Below are 23,759 nucleotides of genomic sequence, written 5' to 3' on the forward strand. Positions count from 1 at the left end.
GCTTGGCACCCCAGGGACAGGAACATGACCCCCCCCCCGGTCTAAATACTGGTTTGTATTTAGATTGTTTTTAGACTCCATTTCCCTAAAATAGTTTACTTTGCGATACATGAGGCCGTGAGGACCATGTGTGCTCTGTTAGTGTCTATATTGATGTCACTTAGGTCACCCAGCAGTGGCTTTTGCTCCGGCTCTTTTGAGTCTAGCTCCGGCAGCAAAACCAATGTAAATCCCTGTATATAGATGCTGTTAAACTTAACTGCCGCCGGCTCCTCCAGCCGCTCTGCTCCGTTATTTCTCAACATCCACAGGATACACGTACACACACACACACACACACACACACACACACACGCACACACACACACACACACACACACTCACACACACACTCACTCTCACATCCAGAGCAATGCTGGGCTGAGCAGGGCTGGACTGTAGGTTGGAGGGTCTGATTAGCCCTGTCACTAATCTTAAATGATGTTACTGGGTGTCAGATTACAGTAGTTGCTTCTATAGTGCCACAAACCCACAGCTGATAACCAGGGGGCACCTGTAGAGGAGAGAGCAGCAGCAGTTGGAGCGTGGCAAACCAGAGCTAGCAAAATGGACAGAAAATCTAAAATAATAATCTCCTTAGCTTTTTTAGAAGAAAAATAAAGGGTACGATATACCTTATTGTCCCAAATATGTGTATTTTTGTTTGACACAAGCAGATTGCCGTTGGGGGTCGCTACACAAAACATTAGATTATGTTACACGCGCGCAGGTGTCAGTGTGTGCGCGCATCCTGGGGGAAACTCCAAGAGCGCGACAGAGAGATCAGCTCTGACATATGTCATGTATATCCTATACAGTCTATGTGCATATCAAATAAATAACACCAGACTGTTTAGTTTTTAATAAAAGAACTCAGTATAGACCATTTATTGAGCAAATGAGACTTAAAGGACTTCTGCTGTGACTTTCTACATAGAAATCAGATCAGAATAGTTTTTGATCTGGTAGGGGTATAATGTTAGGGGAAACACTGATAGTCTTTTTTTTGAAGATTAGTTATGAAAATTGCAGGTTGTCTTATAATCAGGGATTGGAAATGTAAGTGTCTACAATAGCCAGCAATCATTGTGACTTTTACAGCATTTTTGTTTAGGTATGCTATTACTACCTGTAGGAGCCAAATTATTGTGTTATGTTTTGATGGATTTATATTGTTTCTGAATGGCTGTTATTTGTTCTATTTGCTAGTTTATGAGATAAAAATGTGAAGTATTAGGATTTGAATTATGAGTTGAACTAAAGTAATGAATTGTTTATTTTGATTGTTTACTGTTGCGCATGGTTGATGCCGTTTCTCATCTCCGCCCCCTCTTTATGGACAGGTGACTGCAGCACCTGGGCTATATTAGTGTTGGCTATTGGGGCCAGGTGAGCTCTCGGTTTCAGGCACGCAGCTATACAGTTTTAGACCGCGGCCAGCGTTGGTTATTTTTGTTTTGTTTTGATAAAAAGAAAGAAAGATGCCTGCCAGTCATGTCATGGTGCGGTAAGAAACGCTAACACTTTTGGAAATAAAATCATTGATCCAGAGGAAAGAAATGTTTGGACTTCATGATCATTTGTTTTGAACCAAAGAGCGCTGGAGCGCGTCGAACTTGGATGCATGTAAGCGGAGAGCAAAGAGCGTCTTTTATAAGAAAAGAACGCGCTAACATTTCGTCTAAAACTTAACTGCCTAAGGGATGTCAGCAGCTTGTAGTGGAGTCAAGCGGGACACACAGTTCAACTCTGCTTTGTAATTGTGGAATACGTGTACATACACGGAGGATCTTCAAACTTTTGTCTGCCAACTGGAATCATGAATGAATGAGCTTGTGGACACGCCCACACAGGAAGACGCTGTTAAAAGAATGATCCCGCAACAAGTCCTTGAATTCAAAGGAGTGAGCACTCAAACACTGGTGGTAATCAAACAACCACGACTGACTAAACTTGGAACAGAATCCATGAGAGGCCTTGTGACGTTTGGAATAAATAAATAAAAGAAATGGATGAAGAAGTGTCGGCAAAAAATCTGTCCAATATTCAGCCACAAGGGGGTGATGTTGAGTCATGTACTGGAACGGAAAATGAAAGTTTGACGGAACCCGAAAAGGAAAAAAGGGTTATTAAACACACTGCAAAAGGTTTGGAGTTGTTTTTGGTGAATACTCAGAAATCAAGAAACTCAAAATGCAAACAAACTAAAATACTAATGGAAACAATGAAAGAGCTCATGCAATCAGATGGAAATGCAAATAAAATAAGACGTCATTTAGAGGAAACAAACAAGCTTTGTGATGAAGCATATGAATGTCAAAATTCACTGAAGGGTTTTCTGCCTGAAAATGAATTCGAAAAGCAAACCCAGTGGCTTAAACAAAGAATGGATAAATATTCTGCTTTTGAACAGGATGCGCAAATATGGTTGGGTGAATGTAAACAACCAAAGGTTTGTGATGAACATCAAATAAGTTTACCCTCCATTATTCAAGGTGACAAGCAACCCAGTGTTGTAAACTCGGACATTGGACCGAGTGACAGCGTTTCAAATGCTCCAAAATCAAAAGTCAAATCTAAGTCTCTTGCATCAAGCACGTCATCAACATCACATGCTCGCATAAAGGCAGAAGCTGAAAGAGCTGCTATCATGGAAAGGTTTGCAGCACTAAGTAAAAAACATGAGCTGGAAGCACAACAAGAGCAATTAAAGAAAAGGCAAGAACAACTGGAATTGGAAACAGAACTTGCAGCTGCAATGGCAAAAATCAATGTACTGGAGGTCATGGGATCAAAACTGGGCTCTGAAGCATCCAGTGGAAAGGATGGGATGGCTTCTTACTTCAGAAAGGGAGCTGCTCAAGCTGCACATGCTCATTTGGAGCAGCCACAAGTGGTGAAACCAAAAGTACGGAATGGAACACGATCACCATATGTCAGCACTCAAGGGATGCAATACCACTTACCCTCTGGCAGGCCTCCTGATCCGCAGTATTCACTGAGACAAGACCTGCAACTGGACCAGAAGTCTGTTGTGCAGCAGCGCACACATGCCATGGTTGACAGGCCCAACATCATATCCAGACAAGAAAACAATAAAGCACACAATTTGACAGAGATCATGGAAAAACAAAACAGAATAACAGAAGCTCTTGTAAAACAACAAAACATATCATTGTTACCTTCACTCACCATACCAGTTTTTAGAGGTGATCCACTGGAATATCAGTTTTTCATGAGGGCTTTCGAACATGGTATTGAGGAGCGAACGGACAACCCTAAAGACAGACTTCACTTTTTAGAGCAGTTCACAACTGGCCAAGCACAGGAGCTGGTGCGCAGCTGCCAGTATATGCCATCAGGAACAGGATATGTGGAGGCAAAAAGACTGCTGAAAAAACACTTTGGAGACGACTACACAATTGCCACAGCCTACTTGAATAGGGCATTTAGCTGGCCAGCTATAAAAGCGGAAAACGCTGAAGCTCTAAAGCGTTTCTCATTATTCCTAAATAGCTGTCATAATGCTATGAACACTGTGGACTATATGGAGGAATTGGATCATCCAGCCAACATGAAAGTCATTATCTCCAAGCTTCCTTACAAGCTAAAAGAAAAATGGAGACTTAAAGCTTGGGAGCTACAGGACCAGACCGCAAGGAGAGCTAGATTTGCGGAGTTGGTGCAGTTTGTGGATAAGCAGGCTCAAATTGCATGTCATCCAGTATTTGGCAGTTTAAAGGAGATTGCTCCAACCACAAGAGGGAGCTCCTCTGCGCAACAACTGCCAAGGTCCAGCAGGGAGAGCAAGAGTGGTTTTGTCACCAGTGTGACACCAGTCACAGAACTCACAGCAGGAGGCATTGTTGTTCACGGCCCATCTGCTACAAGAAAATCCGACAAACTTTGTTTATTTTGCAATGAATTTCACAAACTTAACTCCTGCTCCCAAATTAAAAAGAAAGCCCACAAAGAAAGGCTGGAGTTCCTGAAAAAGAAAGGAGTGTGCTTTGGATGTTTGGAGGTGGGGCACATGAGCAAAGGATGCTCTCAAAGACTGACCTGTCAAGTATGTTTCCTCAAGCACCCCACCATTTTGCATATCACAAACAGTAAGGCCATAACAAACCTTCAAGACAAAGAAAAATCTATCACAAGTGGTCTGGTGGAAATAAAAAGCCAGATGCATGGGCCGGGTAAAACGGGGGCCGGTGTATTTGAATCTGTCCTGGCTATCGTTCCTGTGAAAGTAAAAAACAAAAGAGATGATAAAACAGTCTTGACGTATGCCTTCCTAGATCCAGGCAGCACTGATTGTTTTTGTACCAAGGCGCTTCTCAAACAGTTACAACTGACTGGAAAAGCAACTGACATACTGTTACGCACGATGAACAAAGAGCAAGTCGTCAAAACAGCTACTGTGTCCAATTTGGAGATATGTAGCTTGGACAGTAGTGAATACATTGATCTTCCTGATATTTACATGCAGAAAGAAATCCCTGTACAAAAGGAAAACATTCCTGCAGAAAAAGATTTGGAACAATGGCCATATCTGAAAGAGGTTAAGCTCCCACGAATTGATGCAGATATTGGTTTGCTGATTGGCAGCAATGTTCCCAAGGCATTGGAGCCATGGAAAGTCATAAGCAGCAAGGAGGATGGACCATATGCCGTGAAAACTGCATTGGGTTGGACTGTAAATGGTCCTTTTCGAAAAACCAGTGTCTCAAAGACTGGTAAACAGATTGTCATGGCTTGTAGGATTTCTGTTGTCAAGTTGGAAGAATTGATGCAGCAGCAAATTGAACAAGACTTCCCAGAGCGACGGTATGAAGAGCATCTTGAAATGTCACAGGAGGACAGAAAGTTCATGGAAAGTGTCTCAAAGTCCATAAAATTGGTAAATGGACATTATAGTATTGGACTGCCGTTAAGAAAAGGAGACACCAAATTTCCAAACAATCGCTGTGTCGCTGAACAGAGGGCACTTAATTTGAAAAGGAAGTTTGCAAAGAACAGCAAGTTTTATGAAGGGTACAAAATGTTCATGATGGACATGCTGAACAAAGAATTTGCTGTTAAGTTGACACCTGAAGACAAAGCTAAGACAAGCCACAGTAACAGAATTTGGTACATAGCACACCACGGCGTGTACCACCCAAAAAAACATAAACTCAGGGTGGTATTCGATTGTGGTGCTAGCTGTCAGGGTACCAGTCTAAATGATCACCTATTGCAAGGTCCTGACCTGACCAACAGCCTTGTTGGTGTGCTCACTAGATTTCGCCAGAAACCTGTTGCCTTCATGGCTGATATTGAAGGGATGTTTCATCAGGTCAGAGTCCCTGAGGAAGACTCTGACCTGCTAAGGTTTCTTTGGTGGCCCGACGGAGATTATAGCAAAGAGCTTGAGGAGTACAAAATGGTTGTACACATATTTGGAGCTACGTCTTCTCCAAGTTGTGCGAATTTTGCTCTGCGGCAGTGTGCAACAGACAATTTGGAAGAATTTAATGCAGAAACCACCTCTACAGTGCTTAGAAACTTTTATGTCGACGATTGTCTCAAGTCTGTAGAGAGTGAGGAAGAAGCCCTGTTCCTTGCCAAGAACCTGAGCACTTTGTGCGCCAGAGGAGGCTTTAAGTTAAACAAGTGGATCAGCAATAACAGAGCATTGATTCTTACCATAGACGAGGAGGACCGAGCCAAGGAGGTCAGAGATCTGGATTTTGACCAAGACATCTTGCCTGTCGAAAGAGCGCTAGGTGTACAGTGGTGCATTGAGACAGACTCTTTTAAGTTCATGATTCAGCTCCAAGATAAGTCACTCACCCGGCGTGGGATCTTATCAATGGTTAGTTCCATTTATGACCCTCTTGGAATGCTGGCCCCAGTCATTCTTCCTGCTAAACAGATCTTGCAGGAGCTCTGCCGCTTGAATCTTGGATGGGATGAGATTATTCCTGAAGGTCTCCGTCAAAAATGGTTTACCTGGTTGAGAAACTTGAGCTTTGTGGAAGACTACAAGGTGAGGAGATGCCTCAAACCTGATGATTTTGGTCAACTTGAATCTGCACAGCTTCATCATTTTGCTGACGCGAGCGAAGGTGGCTATGGCACCGTCTCCTACTTGAGGATGTCAAACAAGTATCAGCAAGTTCACTGCGCCTTTGTTATTGGCAAAGCTAGAGTGGCTCCTCTAAAGCCTGTAACTATCCCAAGAATGGAGCTCACAGCAGCCACTGTAGCAGTAAGAATGGACCGGATGTTACAAGAAGAGCTTGAAGTCCCTCTTATGCCATCAGTCTTCTGGACCGACAGCACTTCAGTGTTGAAATACATAAGGAATGAAACATCTAGATTTAACACCTTTGTCGCTAATCGAATCGCAACTATTCGATCTGCTTCCAGTGTTTCTCATTGGAGATATGTGAACAGTGGCCTGAATTCTGCTGATTGCGCTTCAAGAGGGGTTTCTGTCCCCAGCTTCTTAAAATCAGGGACCTGGATTTCAGGCCCAGAGTTTCTGTGGCTACCCGAATCTGATTGGCCTAAGACACCAGATTCAGATTATACTCTCACTCCCGAAGATCCAGAGGTTAAGATACTTGTATCAAACGCTGTCATTGTGGAAGAGAGCGCAAGCGTTATCGGTAAGCTGTTCTTATGGTACTCTGACTGGCACCGTCTTAAAAGGGCTGTGGCCTGGATTCTTCGTGTCAAAGCTATACTAAAACTGACAATCTCAAAGAAAAAGGATTTCCCTAGGAATAAAAGGAATAAAAGGGACATACAAGCTCTATCTGTGCAAGATCTGCAAGAAGCAGAAGTTGCAATCATTAGTTTCTGCCAGGAGACAAACTTTGCTGATGAAATGACTGCCTTAAAGAAAGGACACGCAGTGAAAACAAGCAGTCATCTCCGCAAACTGTCACCAGTTCTTCAGGATGGCCTGATAAGAGTCGGTGGCCGATTAAGCAGGTCTGCTATGCCGTCGGAATCCAAACACCCTGTCATCTTGCCAAAGAACCACCAAGTGACACAGCTCATTATCAGACACATCCATGAGAATGTTGGACACAGTGGAAGAAGTCACACTCTGTCACGTTTGAGACAAAAGTTCTGGATACCAGGAGCCATCTCAGCTATTCGAAAGATAATCTCCAAATGTGTCATCTGTAAAAAAATAAGCGCAGTGAAAGGTGAACAATTCATGGCTGACTTACCAAAAGAAAGGGTCAGTCCGGATGAACCGCCTTTTACCAACACGGGTGTAGACTTCTTTGGCCCATTTGACATAAAGCATGGAAGATCTACTGTAAAGCGATATGGAGTCATCTTTACCTGTCTCAATATTAGGGCAGTTCACATTGAGATTGCACATAGTCTCAACACAGATTCCTGCATCAATGCAATTAGAAGATTTGTCTCCAGAAGAGGCCCAGTTAAAGTCATGAGGTCAGACAATGGGACCAATCTTGTCAGAGCAGAGCGTGAACTGAGAGAGGCTGTTCGAGCTCTGGACAACTCTAGAATTCAAACTGTCGCTTTAAAAAAAGGCATTTCTTGGCTGTTTAACCCACCTGCAGGATCTCACCATGGAGGAATCTGGGAGAGACAAATCCGAACTATCAGACGGATTCTCAGTGCTCTCCTACACCAGCAAACATTGGAAGATGAAGGACTTGCTACCTTACTTTGTGAGGTAGAAGCTATCGTTAATGATAGACCAATCACTACAGCAACCAATGACCCCATGGATTTGGAACCTTTAACACCAAACCATCTACTACTTCTCAAAACAGAACCTTCCATTCCACCTGGAGTGTTCAAACCAGAGGATTCTTACAGCAGGAGGAGATGGCGTCAAGTTCAGTACATGGCAGATGTATTTTGGAAGAGATGGATAAAAGAATATTTGCCTGAACTACAACAAAGACAAAAATGGACAAGGAAAACACAAAACTTTGACAAAGGGGACATCGTCCTAATCATTGATGATACAGCTCCAAGAAGTTCATGGCTTATGGGCCGAATCACAGAAACCTTACCGGATGCCAAGGGGCTTGTTAGACAAGTGCAAGTTCAGACCAAAACCAGCACTCTCCGTAGGCCTGTAACCAAACTTGTTCTTCTTATGGAGGCTCCATGTCGGGACTGAAATCCAAACAAGTACACACATGCCCCCCACAACCCCCCACGAGTCCCTTACACACACATGCACACATTCTTGGACGATTATGCTTACTGCCCACAAGGACCTGTGGACATCGTAATGGACTTTAAAAAAAAAAAAAAAAAGGGACTTTGGCTCCTAGGTCTTATTTTTGGTAATTGACATTCGTTCCTACATGCCAATTAGGGGCCGGAATGTAGGAGCCAAATTATTGTGTTATGTTTTGATGGATTTATATTGTTTCTGAATGGCTGTTATTTGTTCTATTTGCTAGTTTATGAGATAAAAATGTGAAGTATTAGGATTTGAATTATGAGTTGAACTAAAGTAATGAATTGTTTATTTTGATTGTTTACTGTTGCGCATGGTTGATGCCGTTTCTCATCTCCGCCCCCTCTTTATGGACAGGTGACTGCAGCACCTGGGCTATATTAGTGTTGGCTATTGGGGCCAGGTGAGCTCTCGGTTTCAGGCACGCAGCTATACAGTTTTAGACCGCGGCCAGCGTTGGTTATTTTTGTTTTGTTTTGATAAAAAGAAAGAAAGATGCCTGCCAGTCATGTCATGGTGCGGTAAGAAACGCTAACACTTTTGGAAATAAAATCATTGATCCAGAGGAAAGAAATGTTTGGACTTCATGATCATTTGTTTTGAACCAAAGAGCGCTGGAGCGCGTCGAACTTGGATGCATGTAAGCGGAGAGCAAAGAGCGTCTTTTATAAGAAAAGAACGCGCTAACACTACCTAAGCTGCTATCCTTAGTTAGCATTAATGCAACTGAATGGCAACATCTCAGCACAAATGAAGGCTGCACATTTAAGTCCAAATTTTAACAAAAACATGTTAAGTTATCATATCTTGAATCATGTTTGCTCATGCTCTATAGCAGGGGTTCTTTTTCAGTACTTTACCCCTTTTGGAATATTTTTTTCCAGTCTTGTACCCTGATCAGGGCAAACCCCTTGTTAAGAAAAAAATGACATGGGAAATATTTCAATAGTAATGCTTTCTAGGAAACATTATTTTGTTCTTTCATGTCGATTTTATTTTTATTTATTTTTTTACTAATTATTAATTACTCAAAGTTTTCATTACCTGGTGTTGTATTTATCTCATGTACCTCCTGTGTACTCCATATTGTGCTGGAAGATGTTGATTTAAAAAAAATTGTATTATATTACAACATTGTAACATTATAAGCTTGATTTGATTTCTGTTTTTTGATTTCATTATTTTGTAGAGGGTAGCAAAGATTAGTTACAGACGAAGGAGTAGCCATAGAAGACGTGTCCGAATCAGACATGGACATTGGTAATAGTAATTTAGGTCAGCCAAAGAAAGATAACTTTACAAGCATTTTGTGGCATCTGGTTCTTTGTTTGACTCTATAGGAGCTGCCTCAATGACTCCCTGTATAAACCCTCAAATGTTTTCATTTTATACCTTTTACTGTGCAGCAAGTGCATAAAGCCCTGAAATGTTTAACTCACAGAAAACCTCCCGGACCAGACTTGATGGAGCCTTTTTTTTTTTTTTTTAAATGGCTGCTAATTTTGTTGCACAGCCTCTTACGATACTTCTTAATCTTTCAACTGAAAGTAAAGAAATTCCATCAGCTTGGAAGTCAGCTTTTGTTGTTCCTCTTTTAAAAGGAGGTGATCCGGCAGTTTTAACCAACTACAGGTCAATATCATATTTGTGCATTTGTCAAAAATTATTGAATCTCTTGTGTGTGATCAACTTAAAGAATTTTTATATTCAAATGAGCTTCTTTTAAATTTGCAAACAGGTTTTAGGATAAAACACAGTACTGCTGCTATTGAAGCACTTTTGTAATACTCCTGGGGATACACACACACACACAGACACACACGCTGTGTTACCTGTGCACTGTGTGCGGATATATGAGTGATTAAGACCCATCTTGAACATCCTTTGTCCTGTGTAATGCGTTCTATGGAGGACTTTGTATTGTATGAGTTGTAAATTTGGGCTGTCTGTCATATTAAAGGCATTAAGACATATTTGTAGCCACAATGATTGAATAGGATTGATGGATAAATCTATCTCCCATTTTGAAATAGGTAGGGAATATGAATAGTAATTTATTTTTAGTATTAATCTGTATATTTTTAAAGTAATTTTGGTGTACAGAGGTCCATCAAATCTGCTACCATTGGAGGAAGTTCTAGGTCTGTTCGGTGAAAGGGTAATTTTGTGTGTATTATGGTTTTGAGTTGTTGATATTCTAAGAATCTGCTGCTGTTAATCCCATATTGTGATGAGAGTGTATTAAAAGATAAAATGTTTCTGTTATGGATAATATGTTGAAAGTATTTAATTCCTTTGGTAATCCATTGGTTAAAATTTAACAAATTTTCGTTTAGTAGAATATGTGCGTTTACATGGTATTATTGAGGAATTGTTTTTTTTTTTTTTTTGAGAAATTCCCACCAGGCTGTCAGAGAAGTGCTGATGTTGACACTTTAGAAGCACTTTAGCTTTTTTATACTTGAGCTGAAAAAAAAGAAGATTAGAATTTTCCAAATTGTCACAAAATGTTTGTTCTATGTCTATCCACAAGTCATCTAGTGGACTAGGTTTGAGCCATGTTAGGACATATTGCAACCTAATAGCCCAACCTAATAGGAAGTAATGTTGAAAGTTAGGCAGGTCTAATCCTCCCCTGTCTTTCGGCTTCTGTAAAGTTTTTAAACTGATCCGGGGAGGTTTATTTTTGGGATTAGGAGATGTGTGATTTTAATGATTTAAACCAGGTGGATGGGGGTTTCATAAGAATCAAAGAAAACAAATAGTTAATTTTGGGTAGAACCATCATTTTTATAGTGGCAACTCTTCCCATGAGTGAAATGGGTAGAGATTTCCAGCGTGCAAGATCATCTTCTATTGTCTTAAGAAGGTGAATGTGATTAAGTTTTGTTAGTTCTGAGAGCCTGGAGGGAATATTTACACCAAGGTATCTAATGTTACCTGATTGTAAGCTGATGTTGGGTAGATTCTGAAAGCTACAGTTGATGGGTAGAACTGTACTCTTAAACCAGTTAATGGAGTAATCCGACGGTGATGAGAATTTATTTATTAGTGAGACTGTTTTTAGATAGAGAGGTTTGTGAGTTCTGGAGGAAAAGTAAAACGTCATCAGCGTAAAGACTTATTTTATGAAATATATTTTTGAACTGAATGCTTTTAATAGCTTGATTTTTGTCTAATTGCAGTGGCTAGCAGTTCAATAAATATAGCAAAAAGTGAGGGGGATAGTGGACAACCTTGTCTGTGCCCCTTTGTAAATTAAAACTTGGAGAGGTTTGATAATTTGTTCTGACACTCGCATTAGGAGAACCGTATAAGTTTTTAATCCAGCCAATGAAAGATGGTCCAAAGCCGAATCTGTTTAAATCTGGATCTGTGATTACGTTGATTTCTGTGAATGTGACTTTTCTATTAATCAAAATGGCCACCCCTTTCTGTCTGGAGTTATAACAGGCTGAGCAAACATGAGGAAACTGTGTTGTAGAGAGGGCATTCACTACCTGCAGATGCTTTAATCTATTAAAAATTTTTAGTCTCTTCTCTTTGGTCCCAGCTCCGTGCACATTCCAAGTGATAAATCTAAGTATGGTCGTGCTTGTGGTGAAAAGGTGAGTGTTGGATGCTTGTTGTTGATATAAATGTGTATGTGTGTGTGTGTATGTGTGTGTGTGTGTGTGTGTGTGTGTGTGTGTGTAAGTGTATGAATATGTATGCATAATGTTGTGTGCCTGTGTTGAATGTTATTAAATGTACTTGAATTAATAAATGTGAGTGTTGGGTTATATGCAGGTGTTACTAAATGTACTGTGCAGCTTAGCATTCATGTTATGTGGTTTTGTGAGGTGGCAGTTAGAAAAAAGAATGAAAAATGAATGTAGATGTAACCAGGTGGTTTTAGTCCAGGGTAATTATGGCGGTGTGTTTTCCGACTCTATGCGTGGTCGTGAAGGCATCACGGGCTGTACTTCTGCTTCTGTTTCTCCGCTTAGGCTCATCAGGGAGAGTATAAACAGGTGCGGTAGCTAGACAGTCTTCATCTCTCTACCTTTGGTTGTGTTGGTGGCGGTGCGGCGTGTCGCCACGAGCTGGTTGCCGTGGTTTGTTGCTAGAGCCAGGTTGTCTGGTTTTTAGGGATGGTGAAACCGAGGCCTCATGAATCATCGAGCCAACTTTGACCCAAATGCATGAAAACGACTTAGTGTTCTGAATCATTTGACTAAATCAAAGAGCTCCATCTGCTGGCTGTGGGCGTCTGATGCATCAGAAGGACAGTGTTGACACCTCACATCTGTCATCCCTATCTCAACTTGGAATACGTGTTGAATAAATGTTACGTAATCTACCATCCGAGTGAATATTTATTTTCTGCTGTACATATAAATAACAAGGAGGGGTATTAGGTAACATTTGTTTAGGTAAGAGAATTGTGGTGTAACTTAAGTATACCAGTCTGTAATGAAAGTAGTCTACTCACAGTGGGAAGGCATGAGGGAAGGAGTGCTTGTGCAACAGGGATAGTGATTTTTAGTTATTTTATACAGTTATAGTAAAATTGTTTACTGTTTTATGTGTCTTATTATTTATAATAGATATTGCAAATGTGTGTCTACCTCATGAGTTTTCTTTTGCATAGCTGATCGTTGTTGAATGTGGCACAACAGTTTATAGCACACTGCACATTTATGTACATAGATTATTTACTCAGTTTTTTTTTTGTTATCTTTATCTTCTATCTAGTTTTTTTTATTGTTTATTCTTTATTTTATAATGTTTTATGGCATTCAGGGTGGACGGCAAAGTAAGATTTTCATTGTTCAGGGAAACTTGTTTCCTTACTGTGCAAATGACAATAAACACTTTGAATCTTGAGAAAAAAACTTTGGCAACACTGTGATGTGTCATACATTTTTATTTAAAAACGTATTTTTTCAATAATGTCAGGCTTCAGTTACTCCTCTTCTGGCACACTACCTCTCCAGCTTTGGAGAGGTTGCACCTGAAAGAAACACAAGAACAAAATTGTAATTAACCAAGTTTAAAACCATTAAATTCTCTGCTGCTGATGATCAGAAACCAGCTCGGCGTCCTGCAGGTTGTGGTTTTCCTCTGCAGATGTAGACTGAGACGTTTCCTCTGATGCTTCTGGTTGTAGTTTATGATTAACTTTAAAGTCTGCTTTTTGCAAGGCTATTTAAAAAAACATCTATATAAAGAAAGGGAAATAAAGCTTCCCTGTGATGTTGAAGGCACCGTCCGCTCCATCCTTCTCTCACACTCTGAGCTCCTTCAGCAGTTACCCTGGCAGACGTAACGAGACCTCGTTTGGTCTTTCACGTGATTTTTGGCATGCTGAATCCCACTCAGAGACAATACTCACAACACTTCTGTGTCACATACTCGACACATGATCGAGCAGATCGGCTCGAGCATAACATCCCTACTGGTTTTATTGTTTGGGCCGTGGATTTTCTCCAAGCTTTGCTGGCGAAGACTGTGCTGCTGGTATTTCTGGAGTGGCGTTGGAGTAGAGCTACGTTGCTCGGGACGGAGATTGCCTTTGCTCCCTACTGTGCTCTCTTTAGTCTATAGTGCTCTCTTTAGTCTACAGTGCTCTCTTTAGTCTACAGTGCTCTTTAGTCTACAGTGCTCTCTTTAGTCTACAGTGCTCTCTTTAGTCCACAGTGCTCTCTTTAGTCTACGGTGCTCTCTTTAGTCTACAGTGCTCTCTTTATTCTACAGTGCTCTCTTCAGTCTACAGTGCTCTCTTTATTCTACAGTGCTCTCTTCAGTCTACAGTGCTCTCTTTAGTCCACAGTGCTCTCTTTAGTCTACAGTGCTCTTTAGTCTACAGTGCTCTCTTTAGTCCACAGTGCTCTCTTTAGTCTACGGTGCTCTCTTTATTCTACAGTGCTCTCTTTAGTCTACAGTGCTCTTTAGTCTACAGTGCTCTCTTTAGTCCACAGTGCTCTCTTTAGTCTACAGTGCTCTCTTTATTCTACAGTGCTCTCTTTAGTCTACAGTGCTCTTTAGTCTACAGTGCTCTCTTTAGTCCACAGTGCTCTCTTTAGTCTACGGTGCTCTCTTTAGTCTACAGTGCTCTCTTTAGTCTACAGTGCTCTTTAGTCTACAGTGCTCTCTTTAGTCTACAGTGCTCTTTAGTCTACAGTGCTCTTTAGTCTACAGTGCTCTCTTTAGTCTACAGTGCTCTCTTTAGTCCACAGTGCTCTCTTTAGTCTACGGTGCTCTCTTTAGTCTACAGTGCTCTCTTTATTCTACAGTGCTCTCTTCAGTCTACAGTGCTCTCTTTATTCTACAGTGCTCTCTTCAGTCTACAGTGCTCTCTTTAGTCCACAGTGCTCTCTTTAGTCTACAGTGCTCTTTAGTCTACAGTGCTCTCTTTAGTCCACAGTGCTCTCTTTAGTCTACGGTGCTCTCTTTATTCTACAGTGCTCTCTTTAGTCTACAGTGCTCTTTAGTCTACAGTGCTCTCTTTAGTCCACAGTGCTCTCTTTAGTCTACAGTGCTCTCTTTATTCTACAGTGCTCTCTTTAGTCTACAGTGCTCTTTAGTCTACAGTGCTCTCTTTAGTCCACAGTGCTCTCTTTAGTCTACGGTGCTCTCTTTAGTCTACAGTGCTCTCTTTAGTCTACAGTGCTCTTTAGTCTACAGTGCTCTCTTTAGTCTACAGTGCTCTTTAGTCTACAGTGCTCTTTAGTCCACAGTGCTCTCTTTAGTCTACGGTGCTCTCTTTAGTCTACAGTGCTCTCTTCAGTCTACAGTGCTCTTTAGTCTACAGTGAACATTAGAGACTGGCAGTATTATTGTCTAATGTGAACAAACAAACTCTGTGACTTAAGCCCAGTGAGTCTGATTAGCATTTATATCACCTGTGCAAAGTGTGCAGAGTGTGGATACATATCTGAGGTCAGTAGAGCCAGGGAGTGGTGTTATGGTCATGATGTAGCTGTCCATTGACATAAAGTTTGTCCACCGAGATGACAGCGCGGGCTCCTCCATCCAGGATTTTCCTCCTGATGGGGAACAAGATCTTGCGACGCTCCAGGATTTCTCTGGGAAACTGATCGCTCATGCTAAGGTCAGTCCCATGAAGCTGTCTGCTGCAACGCTTCACCTCTTCTTTTTCTTTATGGAGAACGAATTTAGCTACCATCGGTCTGGGTCTACCCTCCATTTTTTTCCCTCCTATGAACTCGATGAAAGGAGATGGCTTTTACCTTTTCCTCTGGAAGTTTCAGGTTGGTTCTGATAAATCTTTTTACAGCTGCCTCTGTATCTTCCTCCACCTGCTCAGGGATCCCTGAAATAACTAAGTTATCTCTCATGCTATGAGCCTGAAGATCTAGGACTAATTCTTTAATTTTTTTTTTTTTTTTTCCATTGATAGTTGGCTTACTTCTTTGGTAAGGGTTTTCACCGAATCTCTGAGGACGTTGTTCTCTGAAGCAAGAGCTTCCACCTGTTTTTGGCCATATTCCAAACTTTCTTTTAAGGACTGAAACTCACGATAAAGAACTTCCAGCAGGGCAGCCGGGCATTGAGACTGGATAGCTTCTCGTCGATGGAGATTAAGATATCTGTTGTATCGCTGCCGGTTGGAGAAACTGGACTGGTCGCTTCAGGGGAATCCACCATGTGAACTCTTTTGGAGCCTGTTTTCGAGCATGTCGTAGCAGCGTTTGACTTCCCCATCATGATCCACTGGAAGTTTTCTTTGATAAAATCCATTGGCCTGGTGAGATCTTTTTTGCTGTGATCCAGAGTGACAGGGTTGGTGTGGTTTGGAATATTGACCCTTTATATATATATATATATATATATATATATATATATATATATATATATATATATATATATATATATATATATATATAATTATTATTTAAAATTTCCTCTGTTAGTTCGGGCTGTTTGTTTTCACCATGTTGATCCTGCCAATTCTCACCGAGTCTCGCGCCCACAAGTTGGATGTTGATTCTGGATTCCCAAATCCAGATAGCTTTTATCCAGATTAAAATTTTTAAACAACTGGCCCGTCATCTTTAGGGAGGTGTTTATAACTCCATATTCAAGAAATGACTCAGGAATCTCAGAACTTGCAGCCTTTTGGGGAAAGATGTGTCGCTATTAGCTACAAAATCGGTTGAATACTATTGATAAATTCCTCAAAGGAGTTTTAAGGAGTCTGAACAGACATGTATGGATTAAAAAACAAATGTTATGTTTTTCTTGCTGTCTAGGTATTTTCCACTGCTACATGGAGTACGCTTCCCTTAAAGGAGAACCAGGCGCTAATGTGACTCTGCAGGAACTGGGCTTCCAGTACTTTTTCTACCAGAAGATCAGAGAGCCCTGGCAGGCCTTCAGTCAGTACAAACCCAAACTACAATATGCTCTCAGACTCATAAGCCTTTTATTTTTGTAAGACGCTCTTGTATTTTCTCCCTCTTCCTCCTAGTGATTATCCTGGCTATTGTGGAAATTGTCATCATCCTGCTGGTGATCTTCCTCAGGAAGAGGATCGGCTTCACCATTGCTGTCATTAAAGAATCCAGCAAGTCAGAGTTCACAGCAGAGCATGATGATGTGGGGAAAGGAGGTTGATAAAGTTGGATAGTTCTGATCTAGGAATCTTTTGTTTTTATGCTGGTTGCAGAGCCATTGGACATGTGATGGGTTCCCTTTTCTACCCACTCTTCACTTTCTTCCTCATGGTCTTGGTCATCGCCTACTGGAAAGTAACGGCTGTGTATCCTTTACAACAAGGCAGATTTATACTCACACGGTGTCTGCACCACAGCTGTAGGTGCCGCATAGGCCTGCAGAGGCTTGACGTGCACCCCTGCTACGCAAACGGTTACGTGGAGGTACTCCCTTGTGATTGATCGTGTTTAAAAACAATAACCAGTGGATCAAAGACAAAAGCAAGTTCATTTGTATAGCACATTTAATGTACAACACAATTCAAAGTGCTTTACATTAAACATTAAACATTACAGCAGGGTTCAAAGCTAATAAAGACACTGAACCAAACTGGACGCCGTTGTTGTTTTAAAACAGAAAATACCTACCAAACTGAAGTGAACCATCAAAAGAACTCCGACCTGGTGAGTTTACCGGCCAATACCACTCCTGCTGCCACCTTCAGATTAGGAGGATAAACTGCAACACAACACTTACACTCGCTTGTGAGAGCAAACTTACCAGCGTTAGCTACACCGTAGCCGACCGCACGCAGATGCCGCGCAAGTATAAATCCACCTTTACTCTTAAATACACAAGTAGAGAGATTTTAAGCTCTGCTCATGAAGACTCATAGTCTGCTATAATGGCCTTTTCTGCATTCAAACGAAACATGTTTTGAAGACGCCAGCATGTGACAACACTAGTATGTTTAGGTTGGTTGCAGTGATTTTTCAAGAATTAGTAAGTAAATATCCAGTTCATATTAAAGTCTTTATCAGCGATATAATACGATCCAAGCTTGTACCATTCTGACTGCAGCCTTGCAGACTGTCACAGTGCTGTGATGTATATTTATCATCATCAGGAGGAGCCTGTGTTACTGCAGGTTTAAATGCAAGACTTAAATTAATATATTACTTAATTGCATTCTGCAGCTGCAATATCTGAATAGACTGTGTCCAAAAAAGAATAAATGTCACATACCCTCTAAGAAAAGTCCATAAAAGGAACTTTTCACAGTAGTTTTACCTGTTTTGTTTTTTCTCTGGGTTTTTTGTACATCTTAGGAACAAAAACTCTTCTCAAAATGAAACATATCTGGAGTCCTTATGAATTTATCCAAGATTCGTTTTCTTCTAAGTTCAACAGTAGATTTGACACAGCTTTAGTCTCCTAATGACATACACTTTACACCAGATTCACAGAACCTGACCACCACCACTAGCTGTAATCTGTGTTTCACTGGTAATAGAAATGATGCGGGATAAGAACTTAATAACTGATCCTGGATCAATTAAACTTGTTACCAGTTAAAGCAATTCATTTAATCTGGTTTATTCAGCAAATTCAACAGGAGATCTACAGTGGAAGGACAGAACTCCAGTTTTTAGATTAATGAAAGTGTCCGTACAAAGTAAAATGTCCTGGTAATTTTCTGTTTACTACGGATGTTTTTCTGTATGTATCAAAAGTTTGTTATTAGATTCTTTTTTTTATTTTAATCAAATTTTATTTATAAAGTGCTTCTCACTTTGAAAAACACACATAGTGTCTAGTTGCTTTTGTCATTGTTGATTTCACCTTTTATTTAACTTTTTTTACTGTGTGATTTATCTTAGAGTATAAGGAAGTCTGCTTGAGCCCTTTTCATAAACTTTCAATTTACAAGACTGGAAATGTTGTACAGACCCGATGGATTTGTTAGATTTGTAGTGTCCAGCTTCAAAATGTAAATGTGTAGCACTGCAATGAGCTGATGTATGAGTTTGTCTGGCTTACAGAGAGAACATGCATGTTTTGCATCCAGTCATGGAGAAGAATTTAAATTGTAGACTTTAACAGAAAAGATCAGTTTCTTGTCTACTTCTAATGAACCGATCTACAAAGTGTTCAACGAGATGGCGTGTGAGTACTCCAGAGCAACGTGTAACCCAGCTGTAAGTTCCCTTCATTCATTTTCTGTGGTCTTTATCTCTGTATTGGTCTCATTGAGCATTAAATGTTCTGGGTTTCTGGAACCTGTTTGGGATTTCTGTTCAGAACTACTCGACGAGTCCCATGAAGACGCAGTGCCCCAACTCCCAGTGCCTTTTTGCTTTCTACGGTGGAGAAACGGCTTACCACAAATACCTGATCGGCCTGCAGTTCTACAACGTCTTCCTCTTCTTCTGGTGTGCCAACTTCGTCACAGCTCTGGGACAGATGACCTTAGCTGGTGCTTTTGCCTCTTACTACTGGGCTTTCAGGAAACCAGCTGACATTCCTGCCTTCCCAGTGTTTTCTTCCCTGGGGAGAGCTCTCAGGTGTGTAGATGTTTATTGTAAACTTGTGTTGTTTGCTCCGTCTCTCAGCTGACAACTGAGAATGACTTAAATCCTGTTTCAGGTATCACACAGGGACTCTGGCCTTTGGCTCCCTTATCCTCTCAATCGTTCAGATCACGCTGTTGTGGATCATCAAGACTTTGTTGGAGTGTTTGGACACCATGCTGAAAGGTCTGGTACATTAATGATCCCTTAAAGTATCTATAAAAGATCTCAGAACAGATGTGTATGTTGTTTCTGTTTTGGTTTTGCTTATCCATCGACTTGTGCTATCGTTCACAGGAGCCCCAAAAAAGTTTGTCAAATGCCTCTTGTGCAAGAAAATCAACAAGTTCCTGAACCGAAACGCCTACATTATGGTTGGTTTTGTTTTATTTCTCTCAACAGGAAACTGTTCGTTAGTAAACACAAGCTGTTCTGACACATTCACATGTTTAAAGGTGGTTTTTAGCTCTGACTCTGCTGCAGTGAGGATGAATTAAAATAACTTCACTGATACAAAATGAAATGAGCTTGTAGATTGATCACTGATAAAACTTATTCTGTTAGTCACAGTAACAGAAATGCTAAATTGATAGCAGCCCAACACTCTCCAACTTTAGACTCTGTTAGTGTAGTAACACCTGTTGGATAAGTGTATGCAACTCCCAGCCTGTATAAATATACCTGGAAGCAGCAGCATCCTCTTTAGCTCCCATCTTCTTCTCTTTTTCATAGATTGTGGAAACAAAACCCCTGTTGTTGCTTCCTCTCTAAAACTCTGAAGGGACTCTGGTTTGCACTACCCTCCATATTAACACTTTAAGTCAGAATCTGGCATCTTAAAGGTTTGATCAGTTAAAGAAACACAGCATGTCTTTATTTTATGTTTTTTCCACAGAATTGTTGTTTAAATTTCACTTGCAAACCCTCGACACCTTCTATTCATTCAGATTTGAGACCTTAAAAAAGTAGTTCACTTACTTTCTGCTGCCCCTCCTCCCATCTGAATCCCTGTCTGATATTCTTTTAGCTATGGACCTCAACAAAAACAACCACATCCCGCTTTTTTTTTTAAATATAATTATTTACAGTCAGCTACGTCAACACCTCTCACCCTAACAGTCAACATTGGAGTCTAAACCTCAGATCAGTAATAGAAAAGTTTTTCTTCTTCCTCGTGTGCTCGCCAAAATTTAACATCTTCAACAGAATTCATTACATAAAGTGTAAATTAGTTAGAATTGATCTGTTTTATGGCTAGCAATGCCTGCAATAGATGCTCACAATACTGTTGTTCATTTGCTTTTTGTTTTCCTCATAATTAAATTTGTGTTTTTGATACCTTAAGAAAATCCTGCGGTTTTGGAATGCTTCTGGTTAGTTTCAACCATTTTCAGTTATGCTTTATACATGTTTTCATTCTGAGATCTCCTCAGAAAATCAGCCTGTTCAGTTTAAACTCCAAACATGACTGTTTCCTGAGCAGGCTGTTCAGTCAACATCAGTTACCATGGCGATCTAGCCAGGTTTATCACTGAAGTGATCCTGAAATCTGAGTCCATTTGCAGCATACTTGTTAACCCATTAATTTGTGTTGTTGTGCCATCATGAAAACTAACGCCTGGACCTTTTCTGTTGATGTAATGTGCAAACTTGGCCGCTAGGTGGCGATATATGGCAAAAACTTTTGCACATCTGCCAAAGATGCCTCCTTCCTTCTCAGGAGGAACAGGAAGAGGTATTTTTTTTATTTTTTATTTATTTATTTATTTATTTTGTCATGGCTTAAGTAGAGTTTAATTTTTAATGAATAATAATCTAATTAAATTCATTAATCCCTTAGGCTTGCTGACGTGGATAAAGTGACAGATTTCGTCTTATTTTTGGGCAAACTGCTCATCGTCGGTCGGACTTGTAGGTGAGTCCGCTGTTTTTTAATCCTTAATCTTGATGCTAAATATATTTAACTTTTTTGTAAATATAGAGATGTTCTTATATCTTAATTTTTTTCATATTTTTTGTGTGCCTTTTATATTTCTATTTTCTTTAAGTGTGCTAAGCCGAGAGACTCCTCGAAGTTTTGTTACGCTGGCATAATGACAATAAAGATCTTGAGTCTAAATCACATGAAAGACAGATCATATTAAAATGCGCACACATGGGTGACGCATCAAACCTGAATTAATGAGTGATGAAACACAACAAATGCAGATACTTCCAACAAGTCGACTGCATGGTAAAATTATGCACTTAACATCCAATCATGCTCTGTGGCATGTAAAAATGCTGAGTTGATTCTGATTTTGTATCAGGATGACCGTGATGCTTGTGCATTAGTGCGATATTTAAAGGGAAAGAAAAGCAACTCTTGCTTAGGTAACTGTCACTGCTGGATGTGATCAGACTGTCAACGAGAACGATCTGCCTACAGTTAGGAAAATTCTAGTAGGGTTGCAGTGCATAAACAATTACAAAGCACCAAATTAAGAAATGTCTTTTGAGAATATTAATACCAAGATACATTAAAGTAGAAATGCAAATATTTAATAAGTGGAACACTTGAAATAAAAAAAAAATACTACTCACGCACTGACTCGGTCAGCTATTTTCTGCCAGCTCATGTTCTTTTGCTGCCACTACTGTATTGCTTTTTTTCCTTAAATATATGGTGATATTCTGCATATGCATTCATTAATTTTTCTAACTCCACTGGAGAAAAATAGGAGGAGCGCCTCTTTTTTTCACCTGTTGCCATGGTGAATCATGTTTTCCGTGTTCCATTGATGCGGGCTTTTTATCTGCACATGCATGAGCTGTACTCAGGGGTAAGTTAACTCAGAGTTGATTGAACTAATAGTTATCACCTGTTCTGAAACCAAAAGCTCTGAGTTTGACAGCTCAGAATTAGTTAACCCCGAGTTGCACTTTTAACTCGGAGTGTGTTGAACCTGCTTTTTGAAACGGGGCCCTGGATCCAGCATTTGGCATTATTGTTTCAATGGGAGACAATTTCAGACATTTTCTAAAAGAATTCATTCCAATTTTTTTTATTATTATATATTTTTTTGACAAAACAATTTTTATTTATAAAATGCTTTTTATGGATCACCTCCTTGCATGAAAAGTACAAAATGCTAAAAGAAGAATTAAAGCAAAAAAAAAAAAAAAAAAAAAAAAAAAAAAAAAAGCACACTGAGCCCGTCACTCTGTGACTCAAATTTTTAATAAGTTTTAGAGTTTTTATAGCAGGAATAAATGATATCAATAATTAATATGAAATGATAGTAAATGAACTGTACAGATGATGAATTTGTTGTTTTTGTCCACAGGGGTCTTTGCCTTCTTCTTCTTCTCTGGACGAGTGAAGGCGTTTGAGAATACTGCTCCCCACCTTCACTACTACTGGGTGCCCATCCTGGTGAGGTTATTTAATTAATGTTTTTGTGTTTTATATTTTTATAGGTGTATGAACCTAATTTTTATTTTATACCTGTTTTTCTTCATTTATATGTTATTTTATATTTGTTTTAATTATATCTGTGTACATTGTATTGTTTAACTCAATGTAATTTTTATTTATTTTTAACCTGTGTGTGTGTATGTGTGTGTGTGTGTGTGTGTGCGTGTGTGTGCGTGTGTGTGAATGACATTTGTTTGCTCTCATCAGACTGTGGTGATTGGCTCGTACCTCATCGCTCATGGATTCTTCAGTGTTTACGCCATGTGTGTGGACACGCTGTTCCTCTGTTTCTGTAAGTGATGCTTCCTCCGTCTCTTCTCTCCACAAAGTGTTTAATTTGTGACACGTAGAAGAAAAATGATGTAGGAATGTTAAACTAAAGAAATCATTGTGGTGATATCTTTAGTTTTTCTGACTGTGGTCTTTTGGTTTTGGGCCGTCTCTAATTCTAAGCTGCTTGAAGGGGGGGCTGCACTTAAACTTCTCTTATTTAAAAACAAGTCTGGCTTATTGTTACCTGATAAAAGTGCCGGCTTTGTGATGAGCTTTAACTTGCATTGCCTGTGGGTGCTTTGCTTGCTTGCTATTTGACTACCTCTTTCTTTTTGTCCCTACTTTCCCTTTTTCTCACTTCCCACAATTCTCCTCCTCCCAATTTACCATTTATCACTATAATGAAGAGTTGGAGCTTTATTACCAAGCAGGTAAATCGCCTTCTGTCTATCTCTGAGACAGTCTATAACACAACTACACATTTAGCCTTAAAGTGGACCAGATTAATTTCAGTTTAGCTTTTATTTGTAAAGCTCTAAAGGTACTTTTTAAAGATGTAGTCTAGTTCCTTATAATCTGATGAGAAGAAATCACGATTAGTCCAGTTCATAGAAAAGGAAACCCTGGATAAGGAAACCGTTGGGTTGCACTGAATCTCTGCCCTGCACTGATTAACTTTGATAGATGTAACTCTGATTATTTACCTTTTTTTTGTGCACTAAAAGAAGGAAATGTGGGAAATCCTTTGTTG

At 40.0% G+C, this 23,759-nt stretch overlaps 1 pseudogene; it reads left to right on the top strand.

Moving 5' to 3' along the window:
• Nucleotides 1-23,338, top strand: part of LOC121634440 — a 34,881-nt pseudogene extending 11,543 nt beyond the window's left edge.
• The last annotated feature ends 421 nt before the right edge of the window (nt 23,339-23,759 follow it).

Source organism: Melanotaenia boesemani, chromosome 2 (genome assembly GCF_017639745.1).
Source record: "Melanotaenia boesemani isolate fMelBoe1 chromosome 2, fMelBoe1.pri, whole genome shotgun sequence".
In the NCBI taxonomy this organism is placed as follows: domain Eukaryota; kingdom Metazoa; phylum Chordata; class Actinopteri; order Atheriniformes; family Melanotaeniidae; genus Melanotaenia; species Melanotaenia boesemani.